Source organism: Triticum urartu, chromosome 3A (assembly GCF_056163025.1).
Source record: "Triticum urartu cultivar PI428250 chromosome 3A, HENAU_Tu73, whole genome shotgun sequence".
NCBI lineage: Eukaryota > Viridiplantae > Streptophyta > Magnoliopsida > Poales > Poaceae > Triticum > Triticum urartu.
The window spans coordinates 517,878,252-517,894,924 of record NC_141875.1 but is presented as its reverse complement, the minus strand read 5'-3'; positions in this window follow the sequence as shown (position 1 = coordinate 517,894,924).

Below are 16,673 nucleotides of genomic sequence, written 5' to 3'. Positions count from 1 at the left end.
ACGAGCCTAGCATATGCAGATATGGCCTCAAAACACTGGAGACCGAAAGGTCGAGCGTGAATCATATAGTAGATATGATAAACATAGTGTTGTTCACCATTGAAAACTACTCCATCTCACGTGATGATCAGACATTGTTTAGTTGATTTGGATCACGTGATCATTTAGATGACTATAGGGATGTCTATCTAAGTGGGAGTTCTTAAGTAATATGATTAATTGAACTTTAATTTATCATGAACTTAGTCCTGATAATATTTGCATATCCATGTTGTAGATCAATAGCTCGTGTATAGCTCCCCTATTTTATTCTTGATATGTTCCTAGAGAAAAATAAGTTGAAAGATGATAGTAGCAATGATGCGGACTGGGTCCGTGTTCTGAGGATTATCCTCATTGCTACATAGAAGAATTATGTCCTTGATGCACCGCTAGGTGACAGACCTATTGCAGGAGCAGATGCACACGTTGTGAACGTTTGACAAAGCTCGGTATGATGACTACTTAATTGTTTAGTGCACCATGCTTTACGGCTTAGAACCGGGACTTCAAAACATTTTGAACGCCACGAAACATATAAGATGTTCTAAGAGTTGAAATTGGTATTTCATACTCATGCCCGTGTCGAGAGGTATGAGACCTCTGACAGTACTTTGCCTACAAGGTGGAGGAGAATAGCTCAACCAGTGAGCATGTGCTCAGATTGTCTAGGTACTACAATTGCTTGAATCAAGTGGGAGTTAATCTTCCAGATAAGATAGTAATTGACAAAGTTCTCTAGTCACTATCACCAAGTTACTAGAACTTAGTGATGAACTATAATATGCAAGGGATGACGAAAGTAATTCCCAAGCTCTTTGCGATGCTAAAATCAGTGAAGGTAGAAATCAAGAAATAGCATCAAGTGTTGATGGTTAACAAGACCACTAGTTTCAAGAAAAGGGCAAAGGGAAAGAAAGAAGAACTTGAAAGAAGAAAGGCAAGCAAGTTGCCACTCCCATGAAGAATCTCAAAGCTAGACCCAAGCCTGGAACTGAGTGCTTCTACTGCAAAGGAAATGGTCACTGGAAGTGGAACTGCCCTAGATACTTGGCGGATAAGAAGGATGGAAAAGTGAACAAAAGTATATATTTGTTATACATTTTATTGATGTGTACTTTACTAGTGTTTATAACAAGACCTCGGTATTTGATACTGGTTCAGTTACTGAGAGTAGTAACTCGAAACGGGAGTTGCAAAATAAATAGAGACTAGTTAAGGGTGAGGTGATGATGTGAGTTGGAAGTGATTCCAAGGTTGATAAGATCACCATTGCACACTCCCTTTACCTTCGGGATTAGTGTTGAACCTAAAATAAATGTTATTTGGTGTTTGTGTAAAGCATAATATGATTGGATCATGTTTATTGCAAAACGGTTACTCATTTATATTAAGTTAAGGATAATTGTTATTCCGTTTACATGAATAAAACCTTCTGAGGTCATACACCCAAGGTGAATGGTTTATTGAATCTCGATCATAGTAATACACATATTCATAATATTGAAGCCAAAAGATGCAAAGTTAATAATGATAGCGCAACTTATATGTGGCACTGCCGTTTAGGTCATATTGGTGTAAAGCGCATGAAGAAACTCCATGCTGATGGGCTTTTGGAATCACTTGATTATGAATCATTTTATGCTTGCGAACCATGCCTCGTGGGCAACATGACTAAAACTCCATTCTCCGGAACAATGGAGCAAGCAACTGACTTATTGGAAACAATACATACTGATGTATGCAATCCGATGAGTGTTGAGAATCGCGGCGGATATCGTTATTTTCTGATCTTCATAGATGATTTGAGAAGATATGGGTATATCTACTTGATGAAACATAAGTCTGAAACATTTGAAAAGTTTAAGAATTTCAGAGTGAAGTGGAAAATCATCGTAACAAGAAAATAAAGTTTTTGCGATCTGATCGAGGAGGAGAATATTTGAGTTACGAGTTTGGTCTTCATTTGAAACAATGCGGAATAGTTTCACAACTCACGCCACCTGGAACACCACAGCGTAATGGTGTGTCCGAACGTCATAACCGTACTTTATTAGATATCGTGCAATCTATGATGTCTGTTACCGATTTATCACTATTGTTTTGGGGTTATGCATTAGAGACAGCTGCAGTCACGTTAAATAGGGCACCATCTAAATCCGTTGAGACGACACCATACGAACTGTGTTTTAGCAGAAACCTAAGCCGTCGTTTGTTAAAGTTTGGGGCTATGATGCTTATGTGAAAATGTTTTAACTTGATAAGTGATATGTCTCCAACGTATCTATAATATTTGATTGTTCCATGCTATTATATTATCAACCTTGGATGTTTTATATGCATTTATATTGTAGCGACCCGACCCGAATGGATCAAGTCTCTGTGCTTAAGTGTCATCCCTGGATCGGTATGCTGACACACACAGTACTCGTGGATTTATAACAGAGGTAAATCACATGCATAAGTAACGTAAAATACTATTACCTCAATCCAAAATAGCGGAAGTAACAAGGTTGTGGATTCCCATCAACACCAACGGCAAAGTTGAGTGTAGAAATCGTAACCCTAACGTATCACTTACTCGTCGTAAGATAATCCTGCAACATGAGACGTTGCAGCCACAAAGGGTCAGTACATTGAATGTGCTGGCAAATTCACACCATCGAGAATGATGAATAAAGACTATCACTACATGCATATTTGGCTGGTGGAAAAGCTCTATGGTTATAAGGTTTTTGCGAAAAGCCAATTTTTCCCTACCGCAAAGGAATAAATTTTATTTAACTATGATGGTGGTTATTAAACATTGAGAATGGTTGACAGCATTCTCAATCCCAATTAAATATCATCATTAAAACCCAGCAATATTCATTTAAAGTAATGTGATGAGATTCACATGATAATCCAGGTACTAGATACTCAAGATGTCCATAACCGGGGACACGGCTAATCATGATTAGTTTATACACTCTACAAAGGTTTGCGCACTTTTCCCCACAAGACTCGATCGCCTCCGTTTGGTTTCTCACACTACACGGTGTTTGAGAAACGGATGACCAAGACATAGTCTTTCAGAAGCGCTAGCACCTTACGATGGATAGACCGTTACACCTACTTTCCCCTACATCTGCTAGTCTACCCTATAAGAGGTCGCACGACTTAATCAACTATGCTAGAGCCCATAATAGCTTGTGGCTGCACACGGAAGTTTCTAGTATGAAAAATCTCATGATCCCTTTGAGCCTGGGTGGCGGTCCATAAAAAAAGGCAATCCTGGTCTACCCAGGTGCCTAGACAGGCAATCCTGGAATACCCATGTATCTCAATCCACCCATATGTGTGTTTAAGTTGCCACCTTAAGTAAACCATTAATTAACAATCTCACGTCTGTCATGAATACTCTCAAACCCAATCCACGTCTACGAGCATAGCATGGCAATATAAGCATAACGTAATAGTAACTCCCAAGGTTTGAGTGCAGGGCAATAGGTTCCTACCTCATCAACTACTTCCCAATACCCACTTGTTATCAAACCTACTCATGCAATGTTTGAGGGTGAAACTAATGCATAAAACTGGGTATGAAAGGGATATGATCAAAGTGTGAACTTGCCTACAATGGTGATGAAGATGATTCGCACTCAAAACGCTTGATATATCTACTCGTCACACTCCGGTCAATCTATCGTAAGCAAGCAATAGTAATCACACATAACCAATCACTCAAAGATCGGAGAGAACAAAGAAGACAATTCGGAAAACGTTAAAACCAAGCAAATAACTCTTGCAACATAAAACAATTTCTAACAGTACCAAAATTATGTGAATTTGGCCTTATCAGAAAGTTTAGGTCAAGAGCTTCGATTTGCAAAAAGAATCAACTCAAACGGAGCTACGAAACTCAAGTTATGATCAAACGAAGTTTGAATTCAAATCTGGTCTAATTCAAATTTTAAACTTATCAAAAACATGTTTAAGTTGTTTTACTGGATAGAGGAGATCGTAATGAAGACGTGGGCGTTGGTTTCGTTGGATTGGGATAAACGGGTAAAAAGTAGTGATCGATTGATGAACAGGGACTAATCTGTAAAGAAAATCCTCACATATAGGTCCCTGGCCGAAATTAATAAGAAAAAAGAAAAATCTATCGAACGAACGTTTGCTAAACAAATCTATAGAACGAATATGTTCACTAAAACTTCCTAAACAGAAAACGTTCATTACTTAACTAAAACAAAAAAATAGTTTTTAAACAAAACCGAAGAAAACCTAAACCTAAAGGAAAACCGGCGAACCGGGGATGGTTTTATACCGGACCAGAAGAAACCGGCAGATCGGGCGGCAGGCGGTTCCGCGATCTCCGGCGACTGTGGGCAGCAGCTCCAGCGACGGCGGGCTCAGCGGCGACGGCGCTAGCGGCGTAGGCGAGGCGACGGCGCCGGATGCGGCGCTTGGTGGCAGTAAAGTGCGGCGGTGCGGCGGCGAGATGCGAGGGCGGCGGCGGTGGAGCGAGAGGAGAGACGGGGCCGGGGCTCCGGATTTATATGCAGGAGGAGGTGGCGCAGAGCTTGCGCGAGGGGAACGGCGGCGGTGTCCGCGCCGGACACGGGCGGCGGCGGCGCGTGTAGCGCCCGGTCCCGGGCGAAGGCAGCGCCCGATTTGGGCCGGCTGGCTGGCTGGGCCGTGGCCCAGTCGGTCGGCGCGAGAGAGATTTAAAAAAAACATTTTTCAGACAAACAAAATAGATAAAATATAAAAAAACAAATATAAATAAAAATATTATATAGGCATATAATATACCAAAACTTGCAGAAAAAGATTTCCTACAACATGGACATTTTTATTATGCCAAATAAAATCCACACAAACTCAGATAATTCAAAGAGTGCTACTGGTCTAATAAAATCCAACAAAATCATTTTAAAAATACCAAAATTAATTCAAATTTATTTTTCTCCAATTTTTTGATGTAAGGAATCATTTTACCCTAATTTCTATATATTTTATTTTTGGAGAAAAATAATTTGATTAAAACCCAAATAACTCCAAATTGAAAATAAATTCAAAAGAACTTTGAATTTAGTTCTTTGAAACTCCCAACTCATATTTCATATAATTTGAAGAAGTCATTTTATCTTCTCTCATGAAAATCATTGAGTTGCATGAAGTTTATGAATTGAAATATTTCCAAATGAAATTCAAATATTTTCAACACCCCTTTGCACTTAATTAAATGGAAGAAGTCATGTCATCTTCTCTCCAGGGTTTTGTGATGAAAAGAATTTGAATCCATGGAGATCAAAATGCAAAAATGAAAGTTTGGGAAAGTCCTTTTATTCCCTCTCATCTAATTTTCAAAGAGTTTCGAATTTCACTCAATCAATCACACAACAATCAAACAATCAATCTATCTATTTATTATAACATTCCAAAATTTAGAATTTTGGGATGTTACAAACCTACCACCCTTAAAAGGAATCTCGTCCTCGAGATTCGGAGAGGCTAGAAAGAAATAGGTTAGGTTCGAGGGTCTCCTCAAAATCCATTAATCATAACCGGGGTCTGGGGTGCTACCACCCTTAGAAACATCGTTACGGTCCCATCAATACTCATATACTCCATCCTTATTCTTGACAGGGCCGGTCTTCTCAGATCCTAAGGATAATTCTTTCTCTGGCTCTTCTGGCAGCAGCATAACCTTTTCCTCAATTCTTCTGTACTTTCATCCTGGTAAGGTTATTCCGAGACTGGGTCTTCTTAGCTGACGGGTCTGGCGCCAATACTAATCAACTATCGATATCTCATGGTGGTCAACAATTTATGGTTTCTCCTGCTGGAAATGGGTCTGGGTTGATCCTCGCCGTATAACCTACGGTTGGCAAAAAGCTGCCGTGTACCAGGGAAAAATTCTTATACCATTCTAAGGTTTAACAAGGTTCAATATCGTCGTCTCTCTACTATAGGCAAGTCACTCAGATTTACCATCCCATATAGCAAGGCGAACAATAAGAGTAAGTCGGTATGGTGATCAATCCATCCCGCACCCAAATCATTACTTTGTATACGGTTTAGCGAATCTCGCATTCTAACACTCGGTCATCCTCACAAGCATTGCAGAATTTCTCTTGTCGACGAACGAAGTTCGAATATATCCATAGATTCTGCAAGCCAGACAAACATCTATCGTTTCTTCACAACTCTCAGGTTTTGCGTTACTCCTATAAGATCTTCTATCGATAAAATCGTAACTTCTTCCAGGGTTTTTCCTTCAGCAAGAATGTGCTTGCTTCTTGGCAGGTCCTGGGGCATGTGGGTTATGGCCCATCTCATCACTTGTAGTCCTTGAACTTATCATCGGGCAACTGATCATTATTCCAACTTCCAACTTCCAGTATACTAAAATCCATCCAGTTGTACTATCTTCCTTCCTTCTGTTGGTACCAAACTAAGACATGATTACTCAGACTCATCATGGAGTTTCCATTGATCCATATTTCCGACATCATACCTCCTTTGTATCCAATAGTAATTTATCTCTTCATCCTCGTGGGATATCCCTCATACCGAGATAAAAACTTATACTTATGAAGTCCATATTCCACTTCGTGGAACATCATTATCTTTTCCAGGGTCAAGCGTCCTTACAGGGGAATATTGGTCATCTCTGCATGGCACTTCTTCAACTGAGAAACGTGAAACACATCATGAACTCCTGACAGTCCTTCGGGTGACTCCAACTTGTTGGCCACTTCTCCCATATGCTCCAAAACTCGGTATGGTCCTATAAATCTCGGGGCTAACTGTCCCTTAACTCCAAATCATTTAACTCCTCGCAGAGGGGTCACACGAAGACATGCTCTGTCTCCAATTTCATAGACTACCTCCTTGCGTTTTTAAGTCTGCATAACTCTTCTGTCTGGACTGAGCTACCTTTAGTCTATCTCGAATCAACTTAACATTCTCTTCTGACTCCTTGATCACATTTGGTCCAAACAACTAACGATCTCCACTTCATCCCACATACTCTTGGGGCATCACACATATCGAGAAAAAACTCGTATTCATTTTGTTCGAAATCCACTCAGTGGAGTATCCTTATCTTTTCCAGGGGTCAAGGGTTCTTACAGGGTACTACCACCCTTAAAATGCACAAATCTTCCATAGACCATATTTCTCTTATCCTTAGAATGGCCAAAATTCTTCTTCATAGAGTAACAACTCATAAAATCCATATCAGTACCAATGATGCTAACTTTATTTACTCTCAATTGATTACAATCTCTCGCCTTTCCATTACATGTCTCAACTCAACACCTCAATATAAAAGAAAAAGGTTCTCACTTCTACTACTCCATTTCTTTTGTTGCAAACTCAACTATCTAGCACAAGTTTCCTTCTCCTTGGGGCATTCTCTGGCAAAGTGCCCTGCTCCATTACAACTAAAACATATTACTTCTGACAAGTATCGAGGTTTCCTTTTTGGGAAATTGTTGAGGTAGTGCCCTGACTCCTTGCACCTATAACGTGTGATATGACTCAGATCCTTCCTGGAATCCACTCTGCTTCTCTTTTTGGACTTTTCCATTCCAATTAGGGTTTCTATTTCCTGTGGCTCATATTCTACTTGCTCTGTCTAGAATTCTACTAGATCCCCATTCAAACAATTTTGGGAGATGTGTCCTTCTCCACACGAATAGCAAGTCTTAATGCAGGGTTTACTCGGGTCTTCTTTAGGTGTGTCCTCCATCACAGCTTCTTCTAAAATTTCCATGAGGGCTCCTTTCATTTCTTCTTTCTTCTGCTGGATGGTTCGTTGTACCATGGGGTAAATGTGACACTGAGCAGGATAGTGGGTAGTCCCTTCACACAAGAAACAAGTAATCTGCCTAGTTGGGCATTCTTCAACTGGGTGACTTCCTTCACAATTTGGGCATTCATCCTTGTGTTCTTTATGGGTGTGTCCTATTTCTCCACAAATCTTGCATGCACAAGGTTTCTTCATATACTTTCCAGAAGGCTTCAATTTCTGGGACACGAACTGAGACTTTAGCAAAGTCAACTTAAAATCTTTCCAAGTGGTTACTCCTTGCCATCCATTGATGGTTTCATCCTCCAGCAAGTAGCAGCACCTCTTTCAAAGCACCGAAGAGCATGCTGGATCATATCCTTTCCAACTATAGGGTTATTCTTCATGTGATCCTCCATGTTCTGAATCCATTGGTCCGTCTCCAATTGACTCATCGGTCCAGAAAATATAAGCTCATCTTCATTCATCCTCTATTGGGTCCATGGGTTTGGGGTGAGATAAGAGAGATAGAGAGGGATACACATAATACAAACAAAAGTTTTGGAAAGACAGATTTTCTCTATGGCTGTCGGAAAAACACCAAACAAATGGCAGCTCACAAACATCACATCTAGCGTAGGCATATAACAGGGGTTTGGTCTTCTAAAGGTCAATAAATCTTCAACGTCGCCAAACTCTTCCAGTTTTGTTCTCCGATGGGCTTCTTCCGATCATGCTTGTCCTTCTCAAGTTCTTTTGCCAGATCATCTCTGTTGACGCGAAGTCTCTCATGACGTCCTTTATTATTCTGGATCTGCGTTCCAAACTTCTGGTTTCAACATCCTTCACATGAACCATGGTCATACTGTCCTTCAGTTCCTGACAAATCTCCGGTATCTCGAGGTTGTAGCTCCTCCAGCTTGGCTACTTTTAGCTTTTGGTTCCGGAGTTCTTCACGAAATGCTTCCTTCTCTAATACGGCTTCATGGAGCTCCACCTTAAACTTCTTGATGTACTACTCCAGATCCTGGCGATACATCGACTAAGGTTAAAACTTCATCTTACTAATAGGTGCTCCATCAGCCTTCTTCCATTAAATCCATTTTGAAGAAATGCATCCTTAACTCAGCACGGTGACAATAGCATCAGCGGGTGATGACATCATGGATAACCATGTTTCTACTCTTGACAGTCCCATGAGCTATCATTCCATAGTTGATATCTCCTGCCTTAGGGTTTTCTTTGGCAAAACTTCGAGTTCTCATGCTCCTTGTTTTAGTCTTTCTCTGATACACCTTGATCTCGGGTATTGACAAATTCCATAGTCTGCCAAGTTCCATAAGGGTAGCCTTCCTAGGTCATACAAATCTGGGAATTCTTCAGAGCCTTCAAATTCTACTTGTCTTCGGTATTCAACCGTTGTAGTTTCCATTATCATAATGTATGGTAAAATCCTCTTCATTCCGATGTGGTCTTAGTGGTCCCATATCTTGTACTTCTTGGAGTGGTCTCATCCGTTGAATCTTCGAGTGCTCCAAAGGGAAAAGGGATATGGTCTCACTAAAAGGGAATTTTTGAATAAGCTCAGAAGAGAAGAGAGGTAAAAGATCTTTTTGAAAGGGAAAGTTGTAGAGAAAAATCTTTGCTATGGGCTTGCCAGTTTCTAGGGTCACGTCCTACAGTCAACATGTGCTCTGATACCATCTTGTAGTGACCCGACCCGAATGGATCAAGTCTCTGTGCTTAAGCGTCATCCCTGGATCGGTATGCTGACACACACAGTACTCGAGGATTTATAACAGAGGTAAATCACATGCATAAGTAACGTAAAATACTATTACCTCAATCCAAAATAGAGGAAGTAACAAGGTTGTGGATTCCCATCAACACCAACGGCAAAGTTGAGTGTAGAAATCGTAACCCTAACGTAGCACTTACTCGTCGTAAGATAATCCTGCAACATGAGACGTTGCAGCCACAAAGGGTCAGTACATTGAATGTACTGGCAAATTCACACCATAGAGAATGATGAATAAAGACTATCACTACATGCATATTTGGCTGGTGGAAAAGCTCTATGGTTATAAGGTTTTTGTGAAAAGCCAATTTTTCCCTACTGCAAAGGAATAAATTTTATTTAACTATCATGGTGGTTGTTAAACATTGAGAATGGTTGACAGCATTCTCAATCCCAATTAAATATCATCATTAAAACCCAGCAATATTCATTTAAAGTAACGTGATGAGATTCACATGATAATCCAGGTACTAGATACTCAAGATGTCCATAACTGGGGACACGGCTAATCATGATTAGTTTATACACTCTGCAGAGGTTTGCGCACTTTTCCCCACAAGACTCGATCGCCTCCGTTTGGTTTCTCGCACTACATGGTGTTTGAGAAATGGATGACCGAGACATAGTCTTTCAGAAGCGCTAGCACCTTACGATGGATAGACCGTTACACCTACTTTCCCCTACATCTGCTAGTCTACCCTATAAGAGGTCGCACGACTTAATCAACTATGCTAGAGCCCATAATAGCTTGTGGCTGCACACGGAAGTTTCTAGTATGAAAAATCTCATGATCCCTTTGAGCCTGGGTGGCGGTCCATAAAAAAAACAGGCAATCCTGGTCTACCTAGGTGCCTAGACAGGCAATCCTGGAATACCCAGGTACCTCAATCCACCCAGATGTGTGTTTAAGTTGCCACCTTAAGTAAACCATTAATTAACAATCTCACGTCTATCATGAATACTCTCAAACCCAATCCACATCTACGAGCATAGCATGGCAATATAAGCATAACGTAATAGTAACTCCCAAGGTTTGAGTGCAGGGCAATAGGTTCCTACCTCATCAACTACTTCCCAATACCCACTTGTTATCAAACCTACTCATGCAATGTTTGAGGGTGAAACTAATGCATAAAACTGGGTATGAAAGGGATATGATCAAAGTGTGAACTTGCCTGCAATGTTGATGAAGATGATTCGCACTCAAAACGCTTGATAGATCTACTCGTCACACTCCGGTCAATCTATCGTAAGCAAGCAATAGTAATCACACATAAGCAATCACTCAAAGATCGGAGAGAACAAAGAAAACAATTCGGAAAACGTTAAAACCAAGCAAATAACTCTTGCAACATAAAACAATTTCTAACAGTACCAAAATTATATGAATTTGGCCTTATCAGAAAGTTTAGGTGAAGAGCTTCGATTTGCAAAAAGAATCAACTCAAACGGAGCTACGAAACTCAAGTTATGATCAAACGAAGTTTGAATTCAAATCTGGTCTAATTCAAATTTTAAACTTTTCAAAAACATGTTTAAGTTGTTTTACTGGATAGAGGAGATCGTAACGAAGACGTGGGCGTTGGTTTCGTTGCATTTGGATAAACGGGTAAAAAGTAGTGATCGATTGATGAACAGGGACTAATCTGTAAAGAAAATCCTCACATATAGGTCCCTGGCCGAAATTAATAAGAAAAAGGAAAAATCTATCGAACGAACGTTCGCTAAACAAATCTATAGAACGAATACGTTCACTAAAACTTCCTAAACAGAAAATGTTCATTACTTAACTAAAACAAAAAAAAACAGTTTTTAAACAAAACCAAAGAAAACCTAAACTATAAAGGAAAATCGGCGAACCAGGGATGGTTTTATACTGGACCAGAAGAAACTGGCAGGTCGGGCGGCGGATCGGGCGGCAGGCAGTTCCGGCGATCTCCGGCGACGGTGGGCAGCAGCTCCGGCGACGGCGGGCTCAGCGGCGACGGCGCTAGCGGCGCGGCAGCGGCGTAGGCGAGGCGACGGCGGCGGATGCGGCGCTTGGCGGCAGTAAAGTGCGGTGGTGCGGCGGCGAGATGTGAGGGCGGCGGCGGAGCAAGAGGAGAGACGGGGCCGGGGCTCCGGATTTATATGCAGGAGGAGGCGGCGCGGAGCTTGCGCGAGGGGCAACGGCGGCGGTGTCTGCGGACACGGGCGGCGGCGGCGCGTGTAGCGCCCGGACTCGGGCGAAGGCGGCGCCCAATTTGGGCCGGTTGGTTGGCTGGGCCGTGGCCCAGTCGGTCGGCGCGAGAGAGATTTTTTTAAAAAACATTTTTCAGACAAACAAAATAGATAAAAAACCAAATATAAATAAAAATATTATATAGGCATATAATATACCAAAACTTGCAGAAAAAGATTTCCTACAGCATGGACATTTTTATTATGCCAAATAAAATCCACACAAACTCAGATAATTCAAAGAGTGCTACTGGTCTAATAAAATCCAACAAAATCATTTTAAAAATACCAAAATTAATTCAAATTTATTTTTCTCCAATTTTCTGATGTAGGGAATCATTTTACCTAATTTCTATATATTTTATTTTTGGAGAAAAATAATTTGATTAAAACCCAAATAACTCCAAATTGAAAATAAATTCAAAAGAATTTTGAATTTAATTCTTTGAAACTCCCAACTCATATTTCATATAATTTGAAGAAGTCATTTTATCTTCTCTCATGAAAATCATTGAGTTGCATGAAGTTTATGAATTGAAATATTTCCAAATGAAATTCAAATATTTTCAACACCCCTTTGCATTTAATTAAATGGAAGAAGTCATGTCATCTTCTCTCCAGGGTTTTGTGATGAAAAGAATTTGAATCCACGGAGATCAAAATGCAAAAATGAAAGTTTGGGAAAGTCCTTTTATTCCCTCTCATCTAATTTTCAAAAAGTTTCGAATTTCACTCAATCAATCACACAAGAATCAAACAATCAATCTATCTATTTATTATAACATTCCAAAATTTAGAATTTTGGGATGTTACATATATGCTATTTTATATGATTTTTGGGACTAACCTATTAACCTAGAGCCCAGTGCCAGTTTATGTTTTTTCCTTGTTTTAGAGTATCGCAGAAAAGGAAAATCAAACGGAGTCCAATTGACTTGAAACTTCACGGAACTTATTTTTGGACCAGAAGAAGCCCACAGAGTATCAGAGATGGACCAGGAGAGTCCCGGGCTGCCCACGAGGGTGGGGGCGCGCCCACCCCCCCTAGGAGCGCCCCCTGCCTCAGGGATAGCCCAGAGGTCCACCAACGTACTTCTTCCTCCCATATATATCCATATACCCTGAAAACTTCAGGGAGCACAATAGATCGGGAGTTCCATTGCCAGAAGCCTCTGTAGCCACCGAAAACCAATCTAGACCCATTGCGTCACCCTGCCGGAGGGGGAATCCTTCTCCGGTGGCCATCTTCATCATCCCGATGCTCTCCATGACGAGGAGGGAGTAGTTCTCCCTCGGGGCTGAGGGTATGTACCAGTAGCTATGTGTTTGATCTCTCTCTCTCTCGTGTTCTTGAGGTGGTACGATCTTGATGTATCGCGAGCTTTGCTATTATAGTTGGATCTTATGATGTTTCTCCCCCTCTACTCTCTTTTAATGGATTGAGTTTTCCCTTTGAAGTTATCTTATCGGATTGAGTCTTTAAGGATTTGAGAACACTTGATGTATGTCTTGCGTGGGATACCCGTGGTGACAATGGGGTATTCTATTGATCCACTTGATTAATGTAGTGTCACTAGTATGCCTCTACTTGACTAGCTCGTTGAATCAATGATGGTTATGTTTCCTAACCATAGACATGAGTTGTCATTTGATTAACGAGATCACATCATTAGAGAATGATGTGATTGACTTGACCCATCCGTTAGCTTAGCACGATGATCGTTTAGTTTTTTGCTATTGCTTTCTCCATAACTTATACATGTTCCTATGACTATGAGATCTTGCAACTCCTGAATACCGGAGGAACACTTAGTGTGCTATCAAACGTCACAATGTAACTGGGTGACTATAAAGATGCTCTACAGGTGTCTCCGATGGTGTTTGTTGAGTTGGCATAGATCGAGATTAGGATTTGTCACTCCGAGTATCGGAGAGGTATCTCTGGGCCCTCTCGGTAATGCACATCACTATAAGCCTTGTAAGAAATGTGACTAATGAGTTAGTTACGGGATGATGCATTACGGAACGAGTAAAGAGACTTGCCAGTAACGAGATTGAACTAGGTATTGAGATTTTTGGGGAACGTAGTAATTTCAAAAAAATTCCTACGCACACGCAAGATCATGGTGATGCATAGCAACGAGAGGGGAGAGTGTTGTCCACGTACCCTCGTAGACCGAAAGGGGAAGCGTTAGCAGAACGCAGTTGATGTAGTTGTACGTCTTCACGATCCGACCGATCAAGTACCGAACGCACGGCACCTTTGAGTTCAGCACACGTTCAACCTGATGACGTCCCTCGAACTCCGATCCAGCCGAGTGTTGAGGGAGAGTTTCGTCAGCACGACGGCGTGGTGACGATGATGATGTTCTACCCACGCAGGGCTTCGCCTAAGCACCGCTATAGTATTATCGAGGTGGACTGTGGTGGAGGGGGGCACCGCACACGGCTAAAAGATCAGTAGATCAATTGTTGCATCTCTAGGGTGCCCCCTACCCTCGTATATAAAGGAGCAAGGGGGGAGAGGCGGCCGGCCAGGAGGGGCGCGCTAGGAGGAGTCCTATTCCCACCGGGAGTAGGACTCCCTCCCTTTTCCTTGTTAGATTAGGAGAGGAGAGGGAAGGAGAGAGAGGGGGAAAGGAAAGACCCCCCTCCTTGTCCAATTCGGACTTGGGGGGAGGGGCGCATGGATGCCCCTTGGCCGCCTCTCCTCTTCCAACAATTGCGCCCATGAGGCCCAATAACCTCCGGGGGGGTTCCGGTAACCCCCCGATACTCCGGTATATATATCCGATAACCCCGGGAACCATTCCGGTGTCCGAATATAGTCGTCCAATATATCAATATTCATGTCTCGACCATTTCGAGACTCCTCGTTATGTCCGTGATCACATCCGGGACTCCGAACAATCTTCGGTACATCAAAACATATAAACTCATAATGTAACGGTCATCAAAACTTTAAGCGTGCGGACCCTACGGGTTCGAGAACTATGTAGACATGACCGAGACACGTCTCCGATCAATAACCAATAGAGGAACCTGGATGCTCATACTGGCTCCCACGTATTCTACAAAGATCTTTATCATTCAAACCGCATAACAACATACATTGTTCCCTTTGTCATCGGTATGTTACTTGCCCGAGATTCGATCGTCGGTATCTCAATACCTAGTTCAACCTTGTTACCGGCAAGTCTCTTTACTCATTCCATAATACATCATCCCGCAACTAACTCATTAGTTGCAACGCTTGCAAGGCTTAAGTGATGTGCAATACCGAGTGGGCCCAGAGATAACTCTCCGACAATCTGAGTGACAAATCCTAATCACGAAATACGCCAACCCAACAAGTACCTTTGGAGACATCTGTAGAGCACCTTTATAATAACCCAGTTACCTTGTGACATTTGGTAGCACACAAAGTGTTCCTCCAATAAACGGGAGTTGCATAATCTCATAGTCATAGGAACATGTATGAGTCATGAAGAAAGCAATAGCAGAATACTAAACGATCATGTGCTAAGCTAACAGAATGGGTCAAGTCAATCACATCATTCTCCTAATGATGTGATCCCGTTAATCAAATGACAACTCATGTCTATGGCTAGGAAACATAACCATCTTTGATCAACGAGCTAGTCAAGTAGAGGCATACTAGTGACACTCTGTTTGTCTATGTATTCACACAAGTATTATGTTTCCGGTTAATACAATTCTAGCATGAATAATAAACATTTATCATGATATAAGGAAATAAATAATAACTTTATTATTGCCTCTAGGGCATATTTCCTTCAGAGATACCGACGATCGAATCTTGGGCAAGTAACATACCGATGACAAAGGGAACAACGTATATCGTTATGCGGTTTGCCCGATAAAGATCTTCGTAGAATATTTGGGAGCCAATATGAACATCCAGGTTCCACTAATGGTTGTTGACCAGAGACGTGTCTCGATCATGTCTATATAGTTCTCGAACCCGTAGGGTCCGCACACTTAACGTTCGGTCACGATCGGTATTATGAGTTTATGTGTTTTGATTACCGAAGATAGTTCGGAGTCCCGGATATGATCACGCACATGACGAGGAGTCTCAAAATGGTCGAGACATAAATATTGATATAGTGGATGACTATATTTGGACACCGGATGAGTTCCGGAGGTCACCGAATAAATATTGGAGTGCCAGGGGGGTTATCGGAACCCCCGGGGGAACTAATGGGCCACATGGGCCTTAGTGGAGAGAGAGAGAGAGGGCCGGCCAAGGCAGGTCCGCCCGCCCCTCCCCTCTAGTCTGAATTGGACTAGGGAAGGGGGGCCCCGCCTTTCCTTCTCTTCTCTCCCTCTCCTTCCTTCCCCCTTCCTCCTCCTAGTAGGACTAGGAAAGGGGAGTCCTACTCCTACTAGGAGGAGGACTCCTCCTCTCCTGGCGTGCCCCAAGGGCCGACGGGCCTCCCCCTTTACGCCTTTATATACGGGGGCATGGGGGCACCCTAGAACACACAAGTTGATCATTGATCCCTTAGCCGTGTGCGGTGCCCCCTTCCACCATAATCCACCTCGGTCATATCATCGTAGTGCTTAGGCGAAGCCCTGCGATGGTAGCATCATCATCACCGTCATCACGTCATCGTGCTGACAAAGCTCTCCCTCGACACTCAGTTGGATCGAGAGTTCGTGGGACGTCACCGAGCCGAACGTCTGCAGATCGCGAAGGTGCCGCACTTTCGGTACTAGGATCGGTCGGATCGTGAAGACGTATGACTACATCAACCGCGTTGTCATAACGCTTCTGCTTACGATCTACGAGGGTACATGGACAAC